The following is a 16,293-nucleotide window of genomic DNA, read 5'->3' as shown; positions in this document are numbered from 1 at the left end:
AATCCAATGTCCTTGTTGAAAAAGTACTAGTGCGGCAGAGGATATGAGCTCATTAGATTGGTTTCATTTTTAACAGGATAGGAGGTTATTTAAGAAAAAAGCTCTTGTATTCAGCTGAAAGACAGAAACTTCAGAAATATTACATAAGATAAATGATAAGTAGCATCCATCTATGCAGCATAACTCAAAATACAGGTCAAAAAGCACTTACCACAGTAATTTCTCCACTATATGGATATGCCTTTGCAAGCTGCTTGTTAGTTATGACATTATAATAATATTATCATAAGCATTTGAACTTAACATACAACATATAGAATCTGATGAGATCACTAACTGAAATAGTTTGAGACTGATTAGCACTCAGTCAATTTGTATACTGGATAACTTACTATATCCAAGCTATGCAGTCAGCAAGTCAAGGTAAAACATTCTGATGCAAACATGTATTACTCCAACATACATGTAAGCAAAAATATGTGCAGTTCCTGACCTTAAATTATGGAGGTGAACATGCAGTGCCCAGACTTTAAATAGGAACTTCAGCAAAGGTTAGGGGACTGGAATGCAAACGTGAAGGTGCATAGGACAAAACTGAATACAGACAAGCCAAGGGTTATGGCAGTTAATGTGGGGATCCGAAAAAGCTAAGAACTGAGGTAAAAGGGAAAACAGAAAGTTAGCAGCTTCAAGTATATGGGAGGTATAGTTAATGAGAAAGGAAGGCTAGATGAGCAGGTGAAGCCTAGATATGGGGTCACTGTAGCCAGATGGTACTAATAATTAGGGGTAATGTGTGATGGAAAAATGCCAAGGAAGTTTAAAAATAAGTTGTATAAAACAATGGTGTCATCAGTGCTTTTATATGTCACAGAAACTTGGGCAGTGAAGTCAAAGCAACTGTGGACATTTGAGTTGATGGACATGACGTGTCTGAGATGGATAATAGGATGCACATCGTGGGACAGACAAAGAAGAAAGGACATCAGCGCAGAAGCCAAACTAGCCCTTATGAGAGAAAAGCTCAAGGAAACAGACTGTTGTGGTTTACTTACATGTGCAGGAAAGCAGAAGACACTTTGTTAAAGAAGATTTGGTAGACACAGGAAGAAGACAAGACGAGACCAGGATATCCATCCAACAGATGGATGGATTGTGTAAGAGAAGACCCAAAAAAGGCAGTTATGGGTTTCAAAGATGGCAAGACAGTGAGTCTGAATATAGAGAAGTGGCATCAGATAACATTATTCAAGATTTCATGTAAAATGGGAAAAAATGGAATTATTGATGATTGTATCAAAATTAGGCTTTGTAAGTTCAAAAAAGTCCATTCATGTCACAAACAGGAGGCCAGTATTTGATGTTAGAAGTGCAGTCAGTTTTTATAGATTACTTCCTTAGGCAAGTAAGGAATGAAACTGTTTGTGTGAGGTTAATCACATTGTTCATATAAGTGACAAATGAAAATCTTACAGGGACAAGTCCTAGTGATCTAAAAACTTGACCAGAATGACAGTCTGTGTGTTGCAAACTACAGCTACTACTTCACAAATGACAGACAAAGTAATAAGCCTGGCCTAAGGTGGCACAAATCTAGCAATTTCAGCACAGGCCACAGTTCTGTACTGTGGTACCGTGGCACCAAAATAACTCCTGCAGTGAGACAATGCAATGTTAGGGAAGAGCTGCTAGGTCATCGACCCAATATCCAACAAAGTTAATTAAAAAAAAAAGCGAGACCAGGCACAAGACAAGAATGGACTGCTGAAACAACTCTGTAGTGATAGTGTTAGTGGTGCAAACAGTAGCAGACTTGTCTTGGTGCAGAAGGCTGTGGGTTCTATTCACACAGCATCTAGATTGATTGCTGAGACAATGATGATCTCCATTCATGGGAAGCAGACGTTAGATAGCAGTGCCTCAAATGTCAGACCAAGCAACACTGTAATTTTTAAAATTTTCTCTTTTATCATATTTTCAGTTTGCGAATGTGATTACAACTGGCAAGTATTTGCTAAGATCATGTTAGGAAATATGTTTCTCCTAGTGTTTGGATCTTCATTGCACAGTGGCTGCACCAGTGTAACTGTGCTATATTAGAGCTCTTGGACTTGCCCTGACCCAACTTAATTCTACCTTTACTGTCTCCTATAACTAACCCCTCTTAATTCTACCTTTACTGTCTCCTATAACTAACCCCTCTTAATTCTACCTTTACTGTCTCCTATAACTAACCCCTCTTAATTCTACCTTTACTGTCTCCTATAACTAACCCCTCTTAATTCTACCTTTACTGTCTCCTATAACTAACCCCTCTTAATTCTGCCTTTACTGTCTCCTATAACTAACACCTCTTAATTCTACCTTTACTGTCTCCTATAACTAGCCCCTCTTAATTCTACCTTTACTCTCTCCTATAACTAACCCCTCTTAATTCTACCTTTACTGTCTCCTATAACTAACACCTCTTAATTCTACCTTTACTGTCTCCTATAACTAACCCCTCTTAATTCTACCATTACTGTCTCCTATAACTAACCCCTCTTAATTCTACCTTTACTCTCTCCTATAACTAACCCCTCTTAATTCTACCTTTACTCTCTCCTATAACTAACCCCTCTTAATTCTACCTTTACTGTCTCCTATAACTAACCCCTCTTAATTCTACCTTTACTCTCTCCTATAACTAACCCCTCTTAATTCTACCTTTACTCTCTCCTATAACTACCCCCTCTTAATTCTACCTTTACTGTCTCCTATAACTAACCCCTCTTAATTCTACCTTTACTGTCTCCTATAACTAACCCCTCTTAATTCTACCTTTACTGTCTCCTATAACTAACCCTCTTAATTCTACCTTTACTGTCTCCTATAACTAACCCCTCTTAATTCTACCTTTACTGTCTCCTATAACTAACCCCTCTTAATTCTACCTTTACTGTCTCCTATAACTAACCCCTCTTAATTCTACCTTTACTGTCTCCTATAACTAACCCCTCTTAATTCTACCTTTACTGTCTCCTATAACTAACCCCTCTTAATTCTACCTTTACTGTCTCCTATAACTAACCCCTCTTAATTCTACCTTTACTGTCTCCTATAACTAACCCCTCTTAATTCTACCTTTACTGTCTCCTATAACTAACCCCTCTTAATTCTACCTTTACTGTCTCCTATAACTAACCCCTCTTAATTCTACCTTTACTGTCTCCTATAACTAACCCCTCTTAATTCTACCTTTACTGTCTCCTATAACTAACCCCTCTTAATTCTACCTTTACTGTCTCCTATAACTAACCCCTCTTAATTCTACCTTTACTGTCTCCTATAACTAACCCCTCTTAATTCTACCTTTACTGTCTCCTATAACTAACCCCTCTTAATTCTACCTTTACTGTCTCCTATAACTAACCCCTCTTAATTCTACCTTTACTGTCTCCTATAACTAACCCCTCTTAATTCTACCTTTACTGTCTCCTATAACTAACCCCTCTTAATTCTACCTTTACTCTCTCCTATAACTAACCCCTCCTAATTCTACCTTTACTGTCTCCTATAACTAACCCCTCTTAATTCTACCTTTACTGTCTCCTATAACTAACCCCTCTTAATTCTACCTTTACTGTCTCCTATAACTAACCCCTCTTAATTCTACCTTTACTGTCTCCTATAACTATCCCCTCCTTCCCCTTATTTTTTTCATCTCTTTAACTTTATTTTAATCCTGTGCTTATTCAAAAAAATATGCTATACTTCAGACTCTCTGTCCTGAAGAGATGTTGTATTTTATCCTGAATATACTTCTTGCTATATATTGTATTTAATTGTATTGTGATTATGTATGTGATGTAATTGTATGGGATTTCTGTTATACTTAATTTCTTTTGTCATATTATATCATGTATGTATCTTTCGGAGCTTTCCTCCACAGACCTCCACTGAAAAAGGGCATCCACCCAGTTGGACTAATCTGGTAAACAAATGTCAAAATTAAATTAATAAATATTATATTTAAGAGTGTTAACATGTCCAGGAGAGACATACTTGCCTCCTGTTTGTCTGTTGACTGTGGGGCATATATATGAGACTGTATGTGCTGTTTTAGTATCTTACCTCACATTTATCACAGTTCTCTGATGTGCCCTCCTTTCTCTGTCAGTATGAGTAGAGCAAGACAACAATTTTGCTGCCTTCTGCAAGAGGTAGGAAAGGACTGCAGTGACTGTTTTTCAGGTTCCCTCAAGTGCTGACCTGTGTGTCATACTAAAGTTAGGATAGGGTCACTTATGGCTAACTTCCTATTTGTCTTCTAAATACAGGGCCAGATGATAGATGTGCTCATCAGGCATCTAGGAGGAGTCTTGAGCCTCACCAGCAGGTAGCCTGCCTGGCTTGTCTGAGGTGCTCCTACTGTTGGTGGAGCGACAGGTAAAGGCTGCGGTGGAAAGACTAGTGGTCAGTTATGTGGCTCATGTGGCCCACATGGAGAACCTCCTGGAGTGGATTGCAGATTTGCTTGTCTGGCTGGCAAATACCAACAGCCCAGTGACAGAGCATGTAGTGCATATCACCTGTCACCTTGATCCATGTGATGGATCCCTTTAATGTCCCTCTGTCCAGGGTGAGAAATGGCATACCAGCTGCTTATACACCACTCTATCCCCATCCATACATGCTGCTTTCCTCCTGTGTCCCACTGTATAGCTTGTGCATTGTCCAACACTCCCCATCACCATTTGTCTACTCTTTGTTGTTCTTCATCCATTCCCATTCAAGGGTTGTCCATCTGTACTGTTCTACATGTTTCCGTCTGTCCATACATTCTCTTCTACCCTTCCTTTCCATTTCATTTTACCTCCTTTCTTTCCTTATCTCTATATAAAGTAAAAAATGGAGTCCTGTCCCCTTAAATGTCAGCCTCCTTTGCCTTTTCTGCTCACTCCTTTATGTTGTCCTTTTGTGTGAACTTCTCTTTGCACTTTCCTTCCTTCATACTTTCCTCAACACCCAATTCCTTCCCTTTCATGCATCTGTATCCACATAAGCAGACACCATAGCAATGCAGCTGCAAATATTAAATGTCTGCTTGGCTTTCTGTGGAACTTTGTGCTGCCCTGCTCCTTGATGTGCTAACACATGCATCCTAGCTAACATAAGCACCACTTTCTATTGGGACATATTGCCCCAAGGTCACATTTTGTGTTCTTGCAAGATCGTGAAATGTGTGAAGCCTCTTTCTGAATTATGTGTTGTGATAACTTGTGTGAATTTCACTGCATGTCTTTGTCTAGTTGCATAGTCTCACTGAATGACAAGGTACAGTTACATAGCTGAGGTACTGCTCATTTACATACCTTAAAACAAGCCGCGCTGAAGAGTCACAACTCCAGTGCCTCTGTCTGTCACCACATACAGTCATTTAAGTGTACAAGGTTTGCACTGAAGTAATGGGCATTTCTGTGAATCCCTGCCTTAGTCTTGTTTCTTAGCCAGCATAACAGTTCTTTAAGTCATGCAGTAGATGTTGAAATTACATATTTGCTTCCATTGCATTAAAAAAACTACTAGCAGCTTGAAAATGCTACAATAGTTCCTGTGTTTTTACTGTTGTCAAGATGTTTAGAAACCTTAGAATGCCTATAATATATTGCCATCAACATCAAGTTCTTAAAACACTATTCATTCATTCATTCATCTATCTTTTCTTTCCTTTACTGACAAGGAAGTTACGCATGGAGTAGGTCACCTAAGCCTTATTACAGTCTTCATTAGAACAATGTCTAAGCTTCTGAAGTTTGCTTTTCCCAGACTGTCATTTTCTAAACATTCAACTGTATGATTGCACATTATTTTAGGAGCTGATTATAGTATTGTTTTGGCACAAATCCACAGACACTGTATACCCACTGTACAGCACGTATCAGCCTAGAACATCTTGCATGTCCCAAAGGGATATAATTACACCCCACAGAAGCCGCCTCATTTAGTACATTTCATGCTTGCATGTCTTGAAGGGCTTATTAACGCAAACATTTAGTGGATATGCAACATTGTAAGCTACCCAAGAGTTACAGAATCAAAGGGATATTGTTCTTCTCCCCTTTTCTCCACATATTCAGTAAATGACCTCAGAATTTCCAGTACTGTATTGTGTATGAACGCATGTGTATGCCACATGTCAAAACTTCAAAGGGAGAAATATAAGCCATGACAAACTGTAGTAACCTCTATGAATTAGAACACACACAAAGAAATCTAGAAATATGAGCAATCCAAATTTCAAACTCAAAAAGCAACCTTTTTTTATATATATATAGTTACCTCATATATCATCAGCTAGTGGGTATAGACTGCAACTTTAAAGAATAAAAAATAGCTGATACTGTAGTACAATAGCTGTAGAAAAAACACAGCAGCAAAAAATCATCCATTTTGTAGAAAATATATTAATAACTACTTCCATTGTGAGTAGAAAAAGTGACTGCACTGAGAAATAGAATCCCCAAACTGCATTTTCTAAAAAAATACTTCTGAAACGTACCCATATCTGTACAGGAAGAATGTAGAGTCCCTGTAATCACAACTATGCAGGTAAAAGCTGCACTCTCTAAAGCCAAAAACACAGCATCCATAGGACCGGACAACATCCTAGACTGTGTTTTACACAAACTTCAGAACGAACTGGCTCCCCACCTAAGCACCATGTTCAATCATAGCCTCATGTCAGGCTTTGTGCCCACTGAATGGTGCACAGAAACAGTTATCCCACTCCACAAAGGGCCACCACTGATCCAGGGAACTATTGCCATATTAGCCTGACGAGCCTGGGCTGTAAGACGATGGAACGTATCATGATGGAACTCATAAACAAAGACATTGGTAACCTCCAAACTCTGGACCCTACCCAGTTTGGGTTTGTAAAAGGCAGATCATGCCTCCTGAACCTGATCGATTTCTTTGAGGCAGTCACCAAAGCCGTAGACGAGGATAAGGTGGTTCACACAGCCTATCTTGACCTAGCCAAGGCTTTCAACACCATCCCTCATTCTGGAATTATAGCGAAACTCACTAAAATAGGTATAATTCCTTATGTCACAAGATGGGTTGCCAACTGGCTCACTGACAGAACCCACACTCTAAAAGTTGCGGACTCCAAATCTGACTTCAAACCAGTGACAAGTGGAGTACCACAGGGTTCAGTCCTGGGACCTCTCCTGTTTGGTATCTACTTCTCTGATGTACAGGCTAACACAGAAGACCTTTGGCTAATGAAGTTCGCAAATGACTGCAAACTAGGAGCCATAGTCGAGTCACCAAATGATGTGAACATCCTACAGGAGGGACTCACTGAGACAGATGCCTAGCGTCAGAGCCATGGCCTCAAGCTCAATGCCAAAAAGTCATCCCCTTTGGTAAAAACTCTGTACCCATGAACTACCACATAGGCGGCAGTCTATTTAATGCCAAATGTGTGATGAGACCTTGGGACCCAAGTGGACAGTAGTCTCTCCTTTGATAATCACATCGCCATAGTAGTCAGGAATTCCTTCTATGTGGCACACCTCATCACAAAAGGGTTCTCATCCAGGAAAAAAGAGGTCATTGCTCCCCCTCTACTTGACACTCAGACCCATTATAGAGTACAATGCCCCTTTTGGAATGTACCTCACAAGACATCTGCAGCAGCTGGAAAGGCCACAGAAGTACCTCACAAAGAGGATTACTGGCCTCAAAGAGATGCCCTACACTGACCATCTCAGAAAACTCCAGCTTTACCCCATAGCATATCGCCTACTCATAGGCAATCTCTGCCTAACAAACAAAGCTATGTCAAACCCTGAGCTGTTGGACATGCTCCACTTAAAAGAAATCCCAATCCCTATGAGCTACACCCTCTAGGGACAAAATCTTGTCACCACAACAAACAGAACATGCTGGAGGGATAGATTCCTGTCCCAGAGACTTCCCATACTCTAGAACAAGCTACCCATATATGTCAAGCAAAGTTCTTCATTAGCACTCTTCAAGAAAAATCCTGATGAGTGGATGGGAAATAGGAAATACACCCCGGGGATCACTTCTGTGGCTCTGCTTGAGAGGGGCACAGGAAAATAACTTTCTTGGGTGGCGTAAACCAGGGAACCTTGTTAGCTAGGCTTACTTAGGCCCTTGGACCGATAGCCTAGTACTTACTATGAAAAAACTATTTTTAAGTGTTTTTTTGCAAGGGGGCAAGCACAAACTTATATATATATATATATATATATATATATATATATATATATATATATATATATATATATATATCAACTCCATGGTCACACCAACTCAAAAAAAGGAGAAATTCCCCCAGAAAGGGAATCACTTCTGGGTTAACTCACTGACAGTGATTTCCTACGCAGGAACTCTGCTCTCTGATGGGTTGAGCCAGAAGCATCTGAAGCTGGAGTGTTCTGTCTCTACCCACCAGTAGGTCAGTTTTATTAACTACCTTCATAGGCATGAGCGATATTGATACTCACATAAAACTTTCTGCTAAACCTTAACACCTATATTGCCTTACATTAAGAAACAAAGGGATTATAGGAGATAGGCAGTATATTAGAGAGGGATAAAGCTATGAACTGCAAACAAGTGTCAGCGTGTTACATTTGGTTCCATCAGTATTTTATTTATTGCATTTGTTTACCGGGATAAGTCTACTGGGCCTAAAAGAGCTCATTTTCAGTGGAGGCCTGGGGAGAAAAGCTCCAATGAGATACAGAAAAAATATAAACATTAATTAGTACAGAAGCAGAAACATTATTACAGACACTAAATATAGTAACATAATCAGAATATATACATAAAAGCAGGAATCTAGTTTGTTTGATTACAGTAATATATACAGAAAATATACATTAAAGCAGAATTCAATGAATTCATTCAGAGTGGTATAAACAGAGATCAGTATTATTGTACCAGAATCAACAAGTGAAGATAAAAATAAATATGGAGAAAATATCATCAGTCACTAGTAGCAAAAGACATAGGAGTTTAGTAATCATATAAGGAGAGTGAAGATGTTAGGTTATAGAGCAGGAACATAGCCAGGAAGAGTTGAGATGATTTTTCAGTATTTGTTTGAAGGTGGTGATGCTGCCTGTGTTTCTTATAGAAGGTGGAAGTGAGTTCCATAGTTTGGCGACGGTGAAGGAATAGAGGAGTTGACCAGCAGGTAAGGTGGGCTTATCTACTTTTAGAAGTAGATGATTTTCAGATCTTAGATGCCTGCTGGAATGGTATTTGGCAAGTAGAGTTGAGAGAGCAGGACAGTCTGTGGGTCTGTACATTATTTTGTGCACAGTAATTAGTTGGGTGAATGAGAGATGGTGGGGGAGTTCCAGCCACCTTAATTGTTTCAGTGACTTACAGTGGTGGGATGAGAATTTGGCCGTAGTGGCAAATTTTGCTATTCTGTTGTAACACATAGCAAGTTTGAATTTTGTAGAACTTTGGATATTAGTGAGGAGAGGGGCACCATAAAGGACAGAGGGTAATAAAAAGGTAGTTGCAAGGGTTTATCTAGTAGACAGGCTAAGAAAGTGTTGGTTCCCATAGAGCATACCAAGCTTTTGGTGTATTTTTGTGATGTTATTGTTTATGTGTAGGTCATAGTTAAGGTTTTCATCTATAATAATGCCTAGTAATTTACTGTGTGGGACAACTTCTATAGTGGTATTGTCTTGGACTTGTATAGTGAAGAAGTATCAATTTACACACTGTGTGACAACTCACAAACAAATGTTCCTAGATCAACTGTACAGAAATTCTTCTGTTTAGTGGGTGTTATCTGGTTAAAAATTAAAAATGCCATCAGATTTCAAAACCTTGGTCTTATATGCTCATAAGTTAATAATTAAGCACGACAACATTTACTGTTTAATTTTGCAGCGTTCTTAATATTTCCCTTCATATTTTTATCAGTTTATCATGAAAATATGAGTTGTTTTTAATCACTACCAAGCTTCCACAAAATCGTAAACTATTGATCCTCAACAGGCCACAAACATGCACACGTGTACTACAAGTACTGCCCCTTCTCTCAGCTTCATACACAGAATGTACAGGACAAAGCCACAATTGAAAAAAACAAAACTCAAACAGGGCCAATGTTTTCATATATATATATATATATATATATATATATATATATATATTTATATATATATATATATATATATATATATATATACACACACACACACACACACACACAGGTATATACATAAATAGATATATACACATATAGATATATAAACATATACATTTATATATGCTAATGCCATTACCACGTAGCAGAGTGACAGGTTCATTAGTGAGTACTAGGCAACCAATCTGCAGACCATTGCAAGACTAGCCAGAAAACCCTATTTAAAAGTTACATCTAGTTTCAAGGAGGGCAACACAAGACAGACTGGGGGAGAAATTGAGGCTGCCCATCCAATTATCTAGGTTGACTCTGAAGGTAGTAATGGTGCTATCGTGCTTGACATGTAGTGGAATTTTGTTCCAGAGCTGAGGAACATGTCTGCACTTAAAGAATGACTACAACTTTACTGGCTGGCATTAATAACTACTGTAACACTCAGTGATGTACCAAAAGCAACGTTAAGTACAACAGACTGATCAAAATATGAGCTATGAATAGCCTAGTGACCACCTGACTAATTAGCAGCAAACAGTATCACCTCCTTCCTCCATAAGTGGGGCCTACATGTAGGTCACAATGTCTCTTCAGGTGCTACTTCATCCCTGGAAATGCAACAACTTCCTTGGAAGCAGCAAATGACACTGAAACCTCAATACACTGCCTCTGAATTCACATTATCTGTGTTTTATTTCATCATATCCTTTTTTACCTACAAAATGGTCTTCTAAAACCCCTCAAGCTGACACAACAAAACAATCTGGTGAACATGAGTACAATATATTTACTGTCTCACGGACAACTAACAACCCTTCCACTGACCTATTGGTAAAGAAAATCAACATTATTTAGAAAGGGGTTTTTTTTTTTTTACCTTTAGCCAAACACTCTACCTTCTGAGAGAAAAGTCCCCTGCAGCTACAACATGCTGAAGAATATTTGATTATCCTTAAAATGGCTTAACCTTTGCCTCTTACCACGCTCTTCCTACCTGGGCATTCTCCATCTTGTACCTTGAGCTGTATCCCACAGGCTACTTCCTGATTTGATCAGAGTACTTCTATTCAACCTAGTTGCCCACAAACTTCAGTACACCCCAAAGGGCAAGCAATCAACACACTGAAGTGCCCTGTGCTGATCATAACCCACACCTCTCCTCTCGCACCCATAACCCATACCTCTCCTCTCGCACCCATAACCCATACCTCTCCTCTCGCACCCATAACCCATACCTCTCCTCTCGCACCCATAACCCACACCTCTCCTCTCGCACCCATAACCCACACCTCTCCTCTCGCACCCATAACCCACACCTCTCCTCTCGCACCCATAACCCATACCTCTCCTCTCGCACCCATAACCCACACCTCTCCTCTCGCACCCATAACCCACACCTCTCCTCTCGCACCCATAACCCACACCTCTCCTCTCGCACCCATAACCCACACCTCTCCTCTCGCACCCATAACCCACACCTCTCCTCTCGCACCCATAACCCATACCTCTCCTCTCGCACCCATAACCCATACCTCTCCTCTCGCACCCATAACCCATACCTCTCCTCTCGCACCCATAACCCATACCTGTCCTCTCGCACCCATAACCCATACCTGTCCTCTCGCACCCATAACCCATACCTCTCCTCTCGCACCCATAACCCATACCTCTCCTCTCGCACCCATAACCCATACCTCTCCTCTCACACCCATAACCCATACCTCTCCTCTCGCACCCATAACCCATACCTCTCCTCTCGCACCCATAACCCATACCTCTCCTCTCGCACCCATAACCCATACCTCTCCTCTCGCACCCATAACCCATACCTCTCCTCTCGCACCCATAACCCATACCTCTTCTCTCGCACCCATAACCCATACCTCTCCTCTCGCACCCATAACCCATACCTCTCCTCTCGCACCCATAACCCATACCTGTCCTCTCACACCCATAACCCATACCTGTCCTCTCGCACCCATAACCCATACCTCTCCTCTCGCACCCATAACCCATACCTCTCCTCTCGCACCCATAACCCATACCTCTCCTCTCGCACCCATAACCCATACCTCTCCTCTCGCACCCATAACCCATACCTCTCCTCTCGCACCCATAACCCATACCTCTCCTCTCGCACCCATGCTCCATTCGTTTTGCCATACTTGTGGTTCTATGGTCAAGATGGGATGACCAGAATGTTGCTTGTCCCCTTGTCCTACAAAAATTAAATGACCTGAAGTTGCTTACTCTGTTTTATCCAATCCCCTTTTCCCTGCCTCTTCTTATTTCTATCAGTCTAACTTACCCCCCCACCTGTGCTGTCTAAATGTAGTTAGTCACTCCCCCCCTTTCCACTTTTGCTTACATTGGGCTGCAGCCACTCCAGACAAAGCATTGTCTGCATGAAATCTGTGTTATCTGCACATTTTGGTAACCTGCCTGAGAATGGCAAACTGCATACAATGAATAAACTATCTTAACGCTATTTTCATATTGTTACACTCTTCTAGAATGCTTTTATTCTGCTTGTTGGCTGTTGAAAGTCCACAAGCTAATGTATTCAGTCTGCCTTTATTATTATATAATACAACTTCTGGGTGTACAATATCTTTAGGGTCAGAATGATTACATAATGTCATCAAAAAAACATTCTGGCAGAGGACGAGACAAATTTCACATACTTGACAATCATTCCACTTATTGAAAATAAGGTATGAATAAGGGATAAAGGTAAAAGAAATAAGCAATAGTAAGTGGAACATATTTTCACATAAAGCAGATAAGTCACACAATAATTTAGGAATGCACAGATGCATTGTCTGGATTTAGCTCTGCCATCTATTCAGTGTAATGCACATAATACAGATGATGTCTCAGCATAACAACTGACAGATAAGCAATTTAGATATAGAACTGAGAATCTGTTAACTTTGCATTACAAAGAAAGGAATGGGAAACTATTCTTTTTAATGCTATAGTGAGTGCCATAATTATTAACAAATGACAGGTACAGGTGGGGTGCTTTGGCTCTCAATGCTTCATTTACTTTGTAGCGAAAATACAGTCAACAATTTGTGACCCAGAACAAAGAAAAATTTGGACCTCTGTGGGGTCTACTACTTGGTCCACTAAATGTTTTCTCTCTCAAAAGAAAAACAGTAGGTAGTTAGATATCTACTTTAAAGTGCATATATTATATTAATTCACAAAAGCAGTACAGGTAATCATTTCAACCAACAGCATGTTTCTTTTCATTACGGCCATAAATAAAGTGACTTCATATTGACTAATTCCCATATCCAGTAGATGGACTAATCATATAGCTTCATTGTACCTCTACGGGATAACTGAGACATAGGACTATGACAGCTGTTTGGACAAACATTGCCTGAAAATGAAATACTATTGATGGACAGTTACCCCCAGGAGGGGGTAGGTAAATTCTCTGGTCTCTTTAAGACTCTTCAATGATCAGGGTGCCCACACTCCAACGACTAACATCAGAGGGCTCATGCCCCAGCCAGTAAACAACCTACTATGAGCTGCTTTTTAGATAATTTTTTTTTGATATTCTGCATATCACCTCTTCTTTTTAAACACAAACAGCAGTAAATTGTATCTGTATCAGTGAACAGTGTAAAACTTAAAACAATGTTTGAACATATCTGAAGAACAATCCGTTACAATCTGCAGAAGAAAGTAATATAGTTACGTTGTTTTACAGTCTGTGATGGGCTTGTTCTTCAGATCCATTTGTTGTATTATCAGGTTTGAAAGTATTTTCCTAGTAAAATGTGCAAATGCATGACAGATTGCACCCACGTGCCATATGCATATGAAATGTGGGCAGTGTACACTCTGCACATGTGCCTAGTTAAATACAGCATGTGTCTTATTCTCAAACACTGTGCCAATACGCAATGCAACCAACTTACACTATGTGATCATGGACTTATTTTTAAACTCTAAATACATGTCTCACATCGCCTTTGCTTCTGTAAAATTTAACTGTCCAGCATTTCACAAATAGTTTGTGGGCAGCAGTAGGAGTTACAGTAACAGCTGTGAATAGCAGGAGTGGATTTTTGCATTTTGTTCAATATGTCATCCTTTGGGAATGTCCTAATATAATCTCATTTTAACTTTGGATTTAATTTGTATTTCAAAGATCTACCCAGATTGTTTAAAATAATAAGCATAACATTAATAAGATGACAGTTAATTAAAAATCTTCCTGTTAAAATTATCAGTATTCAGCTTTGCTGCTCTTGAAAATTTTAGCGGTCGTTCTTAATTTTTGTCTCTGCTCATTTGCTTACATAACTATAGTTTAAACTTTGTAACAACCAATAGCAAATAAGTCGAAGTGGAACACAGAAAAAAAGGAGAGAGTGATGAAATAAACCAAAAATGTAACATTAGTGGGAAGACTCCTCCAATTTTACATGATCATCAGTTTCAACAAGAATGGATATATGTTTTTACTGAGATAGTGAACACTGACGCTTTGCTCTGTTCTGCATGCCCACCACATTTTTCAATATGAATTGCCCATAAAGTCAATTGCAAGCAGCTCTATTCCCAAACCTCCTATGCTGTTATCATGGAGTTCCCTGTTTTATAGTATGCAATTTCAATGAAAAGGTTGCTTCTTCCTGTCTGAAATATTTTACGGATGTATCTGTCCACTTCGGTAAAGCAAATGCTTCTTCTTTCTCTCTTTGTATACATACATCATTGACATTTATTACAAGTGTTTTGGTGAGTGCATTATTTTTTCTCTCCATATAAGGCCACCCCACAGAATAACTGAAGAAGAGAAGTATTTAGATATGTAAAAACCATAAACCACAGCTGATAATGTAGCCCCGTGTATTTTTTATCTTTTTTGTTTATTAATTACCTGGTTTTATTTACATCTGCTTGTTCATTCTTTGTGTAGTACATCTGCCAGCCAGGATAAACTATCCATTGCATGTGGCTAGCACTTTCTGCAACTGACACTGCTGCTTGCATTTTGATTGCTTAGGCTACATTAACAGATCCAATTTTTATTCAGCCTAAGGGGCAGAATATCTTAAACAAAATACCTTACTTTACAGTCTATAATAATAAAACCAGAAAAAGAGCCCTATATCTGGAAAGAAACGTCCTAGGGATTTGGAAGCCAAAACACTGTTTTGCAGTGAATCAGCAATGAGCCCTGAAACTTATTAATAATGTATGCAGCCTTGGTTGTTTGTCTGAAAATGACCTTCTTGTCAATGGCCTTAGTCGGGACCTGCAGCAAGATCATGTTAGATCACCCCTGAGGCCAGAGTAAAGTATGATCAGGTGCTGTAAACATTGACCATGCACAAGCATCCATGTTAGTCATCGCAAGTCCATGCCCACCAAAGGTAAAGCTTCTTAATCACAGCAATACATACGTTCGACAAATAACCTGTCGAAGGAAAATACGGAGGGTGCCCAAGAATGGAGTGCAGAGACGGCTGTAGGGAAACAGAAGCAACATAGGTGGACAGAACACTGCAGCAGTAGTAGCTGCTGACCAAAGCAGGTATATAGAATGCAGTAGAGAGGGGGATATGACATACACATGGATATCAATGAGAAATAACTTAAAGTTAGAATACGTGAAACTCAGACAGGAAAGGTGTGATACAGCAAAGTGACATGATCTACTGACCTACACCAGTCCTGACAGTCAGGGTTTGGAAAACATGCACGTACGTGAATGACATCAAAAGAACTAAAATATTGAGCCCTAAACTGATTTGGCCTGTCAGCTCCGTCCAGACACAATATACCCCACACTTCCTTAATAAGGAGAGCATAGCAAGGGTCACTTTGAATGTGTCCAGGAAGCACATAGCAAATGTTACACATTTGCAGACTGAATACAGAAATATTTGAAACAAACATAGAAGCCTGAAGAGATTTGAACCCTCCACCAAGTACACTGGCGTTGCATACACTTCATAAATGGGAATTATAAACCTAAAGGACCTCTCCAATCTCCTGGTATTCAGCAAATCAAAGATTAAATATATATAAAGAGAGAAACGGCTTCAGGTAAAACCCAGGTGCACAAAACCAGAACT

This window comes from Protopterus annectens, chromosome 7.part0, assembly GCF_019279795.1.
Source record: "Protopterus annectens isolate FY-2018-M chromosome 7.part0, PAN1.0, whole genome shotgun sequence".
NCBI classification, from domain to species: domain Eukaryota; kingdom Metazoa; phylum Chordata; order Ceratodontiformes; family Protopteridae; genus Protopterus; species Protopterus annectens.
Note: the sequence above shows the minus strand (reverse complement) of the source record.